Source organism: Neofelis nebulosa, chromosome 6 (genome assembly GCF_028018385.1).
Source record: "Neofelis nebulosa isolate mNeoNeb1 chromosome 6, mNeoNeb1.pri, whole genome shotgun sequence".
Lineage (NCBI taxonomy): Eukaryota > Metazoa > Chordata > Mammalia > Carnivora > Felidae > Neofelis > Neofelis nebulosa.
Genome location: NC_080787.1, coordinates 88,104,011 through 88,110,322, shown reverse-complemented (window position 1 = coordinate 88,110,322; position 6,312 = coordinate 88,104,011). Strand labels below are relative to the sequence as shown.

General features: G+C 38.4%; 1 pseudogene; it reads left to right on the top strand.

The window, feature by feature from the left end:
• Positions 1-276: 276 nt before the first annotated feature.
• On the top strand, positions 277-2,319 carry LOC131515446 (CUGBP Elav-like family member 4; annotated as a pseudogene).
• The last annotated feature ends 3,993 nt before the right edge of the window (positions 2,320-6,312 follow it).

Below are 6,312 nucleotides of genomic sequence, written 5' to 3'. Positions count from 1 at the left end.
ATTTTCACATAGGAATTATCCAATAAACAGATGCACACATGTAGCTCAATTGAATGGAAGAAAAATAGACTATAAATCTTCAAATAAAAAATTTCTCAAGACAAACCCACATGGATTATTTTAAGAAAACTGTCAGTTAACATTAATGACTTCATATGATGAATTCCAACACAGTATGGCTCCCTAAACCCAAAGTGTGCTTTTTTGCAGCAGCATCTTCACTTGTTCCTAGTCTAAGGCAATGAGTCCTGGCAGTAGAACTGGATAGGGATAACGATGCTTCAGGTGGATACATCCCTCAAGGTGAGAAACCTCCTACAGAAGACCAGCAACAGCACATCTCTCTCAGTGGCATATTCTAAACCATAATGTACCATAACCAAAAGAGCAGGTTGGTAAAGAACATAATCATAGTGCTGTCAGATTTAAGAAATAAATATTTAGGACATTCAGTTCGATTTACATTTCAGATAGGCAATGACTAATTTCTCACTATAAGTATGTACTAAATATTGTATCTTCTATTTTATCTGGCAACTCTATATAATAAGTTTCCAAAGACAAATAAGAAGAACATATTCAAAGGCCAATAAGGAAAACAGAAACCATTTAAGGTATTTCACAGAAAATTTAATACAGAGAATTGGTTGCATGGGTATTGGAAGGCCTATGAGAGCAAAAGGGAAATAGTGAGGTAACTCGGATGTTAGCAACTACAGGAAAGAGCTATGATCTGCAGGTCTGAGGCACAAAAGGGAGGGGCTTATTTCCTGGAACCCACAATGAAAGGAGAGGTAGCAGAGCTGTACCTAGACCTTGATAAACGGCCCCACCATTGATAGGCAACATGGGGAAGGAACCACCCAAGGTAAAGTATGAAGCCCGCAAAAAGTTCCAGGTGGGATTAACAAGACCACCAAGGAAGACAAGGAGCCGATTCTGACTGCTGAGGAAAAGAGGCTTGCTCTTGAATTGGTGTTAGCTACTGCTGTATTAATGCTGATATCAACCCGCCTTCTCCTCCTCCAACCATTGGTAGAGCCCAGCCTGAAACAAGCTGGCCAGGAACTCTAAGAAATACCATTCCCCTCTCTTAAAATACACAGAGAAACACAGAAAATGTGAATAGGGGTGGAAGGCAATTCCTCAAAGACCATCTTTTTGAAAATCTGGAGAAAAGAATAAGGTTCAGAAAAAAATTAGAACATTAAGTTCCAAAATTAACAAACTAAAGAATTAACAGCTGAAGTGACAGAATTAATAAGAAAGACAAAGACTTTATGTAAGTATAAATAATTTCATCAGAGTGGTTAGGATAATATTTCTCTTATAAAAAAGAATTTGATTTCCTATAAGCTGCAAATAAATTTGGCAAGGTAAAATTAAAATTATTTTAACTAACAGGCAGAAGAGAAAAATGGCCAGTACCAGAGATCAAATCAATCAAATGGAGGAAGGTCCCAGAGAATTTTCTTAGTGTTAAAAACACATTAAAAAAAAAAAAAAAAAAAGAAAGAGCTAGACTATTCTAGGAGCCTCATCCAGTCTGGTGGTCAATCTTGCCACACTGACAAGAGTACATGATGCTAAAAATGCAGCAGATAACTGGCCAGGTGGGCAATATCAACCCCATTGCCATCCCATTTGGGGCTCCCAGCACCCACACACCAGCACTGATACAGCAGCAAGAGGCACTGATGGCGTCATTTGTGCCGGATGGCCACCTGAACCCCATGGCTGCCTTCACGGCTGCTCAGATACAACAGATGGTGGCCCTCAACATGAACGTCCTGGCGGCCTCACCGTAACCCCAGCTTCAGGCGGCAGCACCTCTCCGGGCATCACTTCACCAGCTGTGCGTGCCTAGCGCCCCATCCCCTACTGGGGTGACCGGCTTCACGGGCCTCCCCAACAGGCCAGTGGGCAAGCTACCGTGGAAACTGTTTCCCACTGGTATCCCTGCCCCCCTACCCAGCACAGAGGCCCACCACCACAGGCTCCCTCCCTGCAGCAGGCTACTGGAATCAAAAGTATTCAGGTCCCACGGCCTATTGTGCCAACTATGGTCAGATAAGACAGGCCTTTCCTCAGTAATTTCCATTGATCCCCCAGCAACAGAGAGAAGGTTCTGTGAGCTCCAACCTCCCAGCCAGCGTGCAGACCGTCAGCCAGGCGGTGAACGTCTTCCAGGGGGAGCATGAGAGGCTCAAAGTGCGGCAGAAGCGGCCCAGAGACGCCAATCGCCCTTCCGGTGCACCTACAGGTCTCTCCCCTCACCCGGGGGGGAAGACCAGGACACGTGCAGGGCAGGATGCTTAATGGGCTACATTAAAAAACAAACCTCTCTCTCTCTATTTGAAAATGAGAACTTTTGACGTATCAGCCAATATCAATCAAGCTGAGGACTCCAGACACTCAGTGAACTGTAATATTTCGTTAAGGAAAGTATAGTATCTGTGAGATTCAGAGGGCACGTGCTTGGGGGAAAATAAATATGACATAAAGAAGAAGACAATGAAGAAAAATGGGGGGAGGAGCACAAAAAATGGCATCTTCCCAACAAAATAACTTGAGACCAGATGGGGATGCTGAAGGGCTGAGAATCAGGAAGAAACGCAGCTTACTGATCCCCAGAGCTTTTCTAGCCTGAGGGCTCTAGGGCAAGCTGGGGCAGGCTGGGGCAAGCTAGGGCAAGCTGTGTGGCCGGGATGGTTCCCAGGGGACAGCTAGGAAGATGGCCAATGAGCATCTCTATTATTCCTTTAGCTATTTGGGGACCAAAGGACCAAACTTTTTATTGCAGATGTGTAGCTCGATGTCAACCAAAGGGGTCATGGAGGAGAACCTCCTTCCCGAAGCGTGGGTGTTCTTGAGACAGCTTAGCATGATTGTCTGAAAAATGTAATGAAAAATGAAGTTTAAAAACCACAAAAAAACCAAAAAGGGGAAAATGCTTCAGTGCTTTTAAAAGAGTAAAATAATAGTTCTTTTATACTTTGAGAGGTGCCTTCATTATCCTTGTTCAAGTCTATGATGCTTTCCTACAGTTTTATGTATCATATGTCTGGATGGAGCCATTAAGATGAGCAAATGGGTGGGTGTTTGGAGATAGTAACAAAAATATTAAAACACATTAACCATGAAGTGTGAGAAAACAAGGAGGTGAAAAAAGGGACTGACAGAAGCAAGATAATTGTGAAAAGTTTGTAAATGCTTCTCTTTCACCTCTTAAAATCCTAATAAGCATACAGAATTTTTTAAAAAGCATTTAAAATACCTATAAAATAGAAGAAAAATTAGGAGAATGCAGATTTTAAAAAGTTAAAGGAAAAAAAACCCTATAGATGTTAGCATTACTGCTAAAATCCCGGAAGTTGTAGTGCTGTACTTTTGCAGAGTTGAGTCTCAGGGCGAATCCCTTCTCCCTGCATGCTCTCGGAAGCCATTGACGCCCAGAGCCAGGCCAGCCTCACCCAGACTTGCAGGCTCCTGGGTGCCCACCACTGGTGGAGGCTGTGCCCCAAGCAGTAATGGCCCTCCACCAGCTCTTGCCTGCCTTGCACTGAGATCTGGATGCACTATCAGATCATCCTCTCTGCAAACCCTCAACCCTTTCTGCTTCATCACCTTCCAGAGATTTTCCAGGCAAGGGAGACCTGGGAACTTTCATCCTAAAACAACTAAACAACACAAACACACACATACAAAAAGCCTTGAAGAAGAGAGAAAAAAATAAACAATCTTTGAAGATTTCTGAAAACCGTTTAGAAGGAATTTTGAAAAACAAGGATGTTTAAATTATGCTGGTTCAGTTTTTTTGTAAATAAATTTACATATTTTATAAGGCTTTTAATTGTACTGATAGAGAAAATAACGAGGAAAATTACGTAATAAAAGCACAAAATTTATCTTTGGTAAATTATTTATTGCAGTTAAAAAAGACTATTAAAAAACTCAAAATCAGAAAAAACACTGAATTATTGAAGAAGACATATTTTAAAGTATAACATATTTGATATAATTTATTTGCTCCTTTGGGAAGACTTATTTTGGCATTCTCCTTGATAGCCCTTCTCCCATTGTTACCCAGTTCATCTGGAAGCCAGGACATCTCAGATCTACCATTTCTTTCTTCCTTTCTTTCTTTCTTTCTTTCTTTCTTTCTTTCTTTCTTTCTTTCCTCTTTCTTTCTTTCTTTCTTTCTTTCTTTCTTTCTTTCTTTCTTTCCTCTTTCTCTCTCTCTCTCTGTCTCTCTTTTTTTTTTTTTTTTAGAAAAACAACTATCTGGTTACTCTCCTGCTTTATCTTTTCATTTTGTTGGTTAATTATTCCTTTTAAAATTGTTTTTTTTCTTTCTCTTGGTTCCTCCTTTTGGGATGTCCAGAAGGAAACAAAAACAAACAAACAAAAAAGCTGAAATTCAATACAACTTATCTTTTCACACTCAACTCCATAAAATTCCTTGTAACCTTCTGTAACTATTAGTTGGTGCTTTCTCTAGCTTAGCCCAAATTAAAGCACATTTTAAAAGAAAAAGAAAGAAAAGAAATGGAAAGAATTAGAGAAGCAATGAGACATGGAGATACATAATAAGATACAGGCATTCTAAAATCAATCAAATGTAGTTATAGAAGTAAGAAAAACAGGAAGAAATCAGATACACAATAAAAAACTACTTCTTAAAATTGAATATTTCAGAACAAAATGGCGTATCTAGTACTAAGCAAGTCAGTATCATAGCCAGGACATTTTGGTGAAGTTTCAGAGTCCCAAGAATAACATTAAATTCCTAAATGATTCCATAGACAGAATTCTAGTTCCTTACAAAAGAACAAATACCAGACATTTCATCAACAACTCTGCCAGGAAACAATAGAACAATATGTTTAAAGTCATCAAGGAAAACTTTACAAATTAGTAACTAAATGTCCAACAAAAGTGGCATTCAAAACTAAGGACAAATAAAGCCAAATAAGATTTTGGTTTGTTTCCAAAAAAATTTTTGAAGGAAATATATAGAGATTACTTTCTCAAAATGATACAGCATAAGGAAGAAAGAGAAAGATATAATTGAAAACTGAAAAAAAAAAGGGGGGGGGATGAACAAAGAAACCAATAAAACATAATAAAAGAAAATTAAACAGAAACCAGCTAGTATTCACAGAAAACACTTTTCAAGTATAAATTTATTGAACAGTGAAAGTAATTTTAGAAAAAAAGGTTTTGATTTGTTGAATAAATATATTGGTAGAAAATGTAGGTAAATGTAAGGAGGTAGGGTTCTGAATGGGACAAAACAATGATGCTTTGTTTGCTTTATAAACCCTAACATAGAAACAGAAATAGCAACTGGAACACCAAAGAGAACACAGAAGCAGCAATTTCAGCAAAACCAAGTTACAAGTTATCCCCATCACCCTACCCAAATGCCCTGAACGTGAATGAAACAGCAAATCCTTCATAGACCCCTCATGGGTTTAATAGCAGTACAAGTAGCTGGGAGAAGAAAAAGGGAGTACTAACAGTTCTAAAGTCTCAGAGTCCAGAAAACCCCAGCAGATATTCCCATGCATATTGAGAAAATCAGGAAACAAGAAAAAGTATCTATAGGCTATAATTTGTGGGTGGGAGGTTAAAAATATTTACCAAGCCTCACTACACTGGCAGCATGACTATCAGAGTGTCCTGGGGTAGCTTAATCTCTGAAGAGCTAAGGTGTCAAATATGGTGGCTACTACCCATATATAGCTATTAAGCTAGTCTGGATTCCAATTTACTGATAATATGAAATATGCACCAGGTTTTGGAGACTTAGTGGCCCCTCCACAAAAAAAAAAAAAAAAAAAAAAAAAGAGCATAAATTATCCCAAGCTTTTATTTTGATTTAAAATTAAAATGTTAATTATTTATGATAAATAGGATTGTGTAAAATGTATTGTCAAAATTAATATCATCTGTTTCTTTTCATTTTTTTCTAATGTGGCTAGTAGAAAAGTTAAAACTGCTTATGTGATTCATACCCATATATCAAATAGTGCTATTCTAGAGGTTCAGACATATCTCAGAAATCTTTAGAAACTGACAGAGACTTCCAAATAGTGGGGGTAGAATTAAAACTGAGTAGAAAAGAAACACTAGAATAAATGAACAATTTCAGATACTGGGATGAGAGGGTTCTTTAAGAAGTAGTTAAATCCAAAATGTGGGACTTTATATAGGAAAAATGACTGTTTCTCTGGAAAATCCATTGTATGAAAAAGGGAGAGGAAATTTAGAAGTATAAAAGAGACTTACAAAACATGACCAAATTAG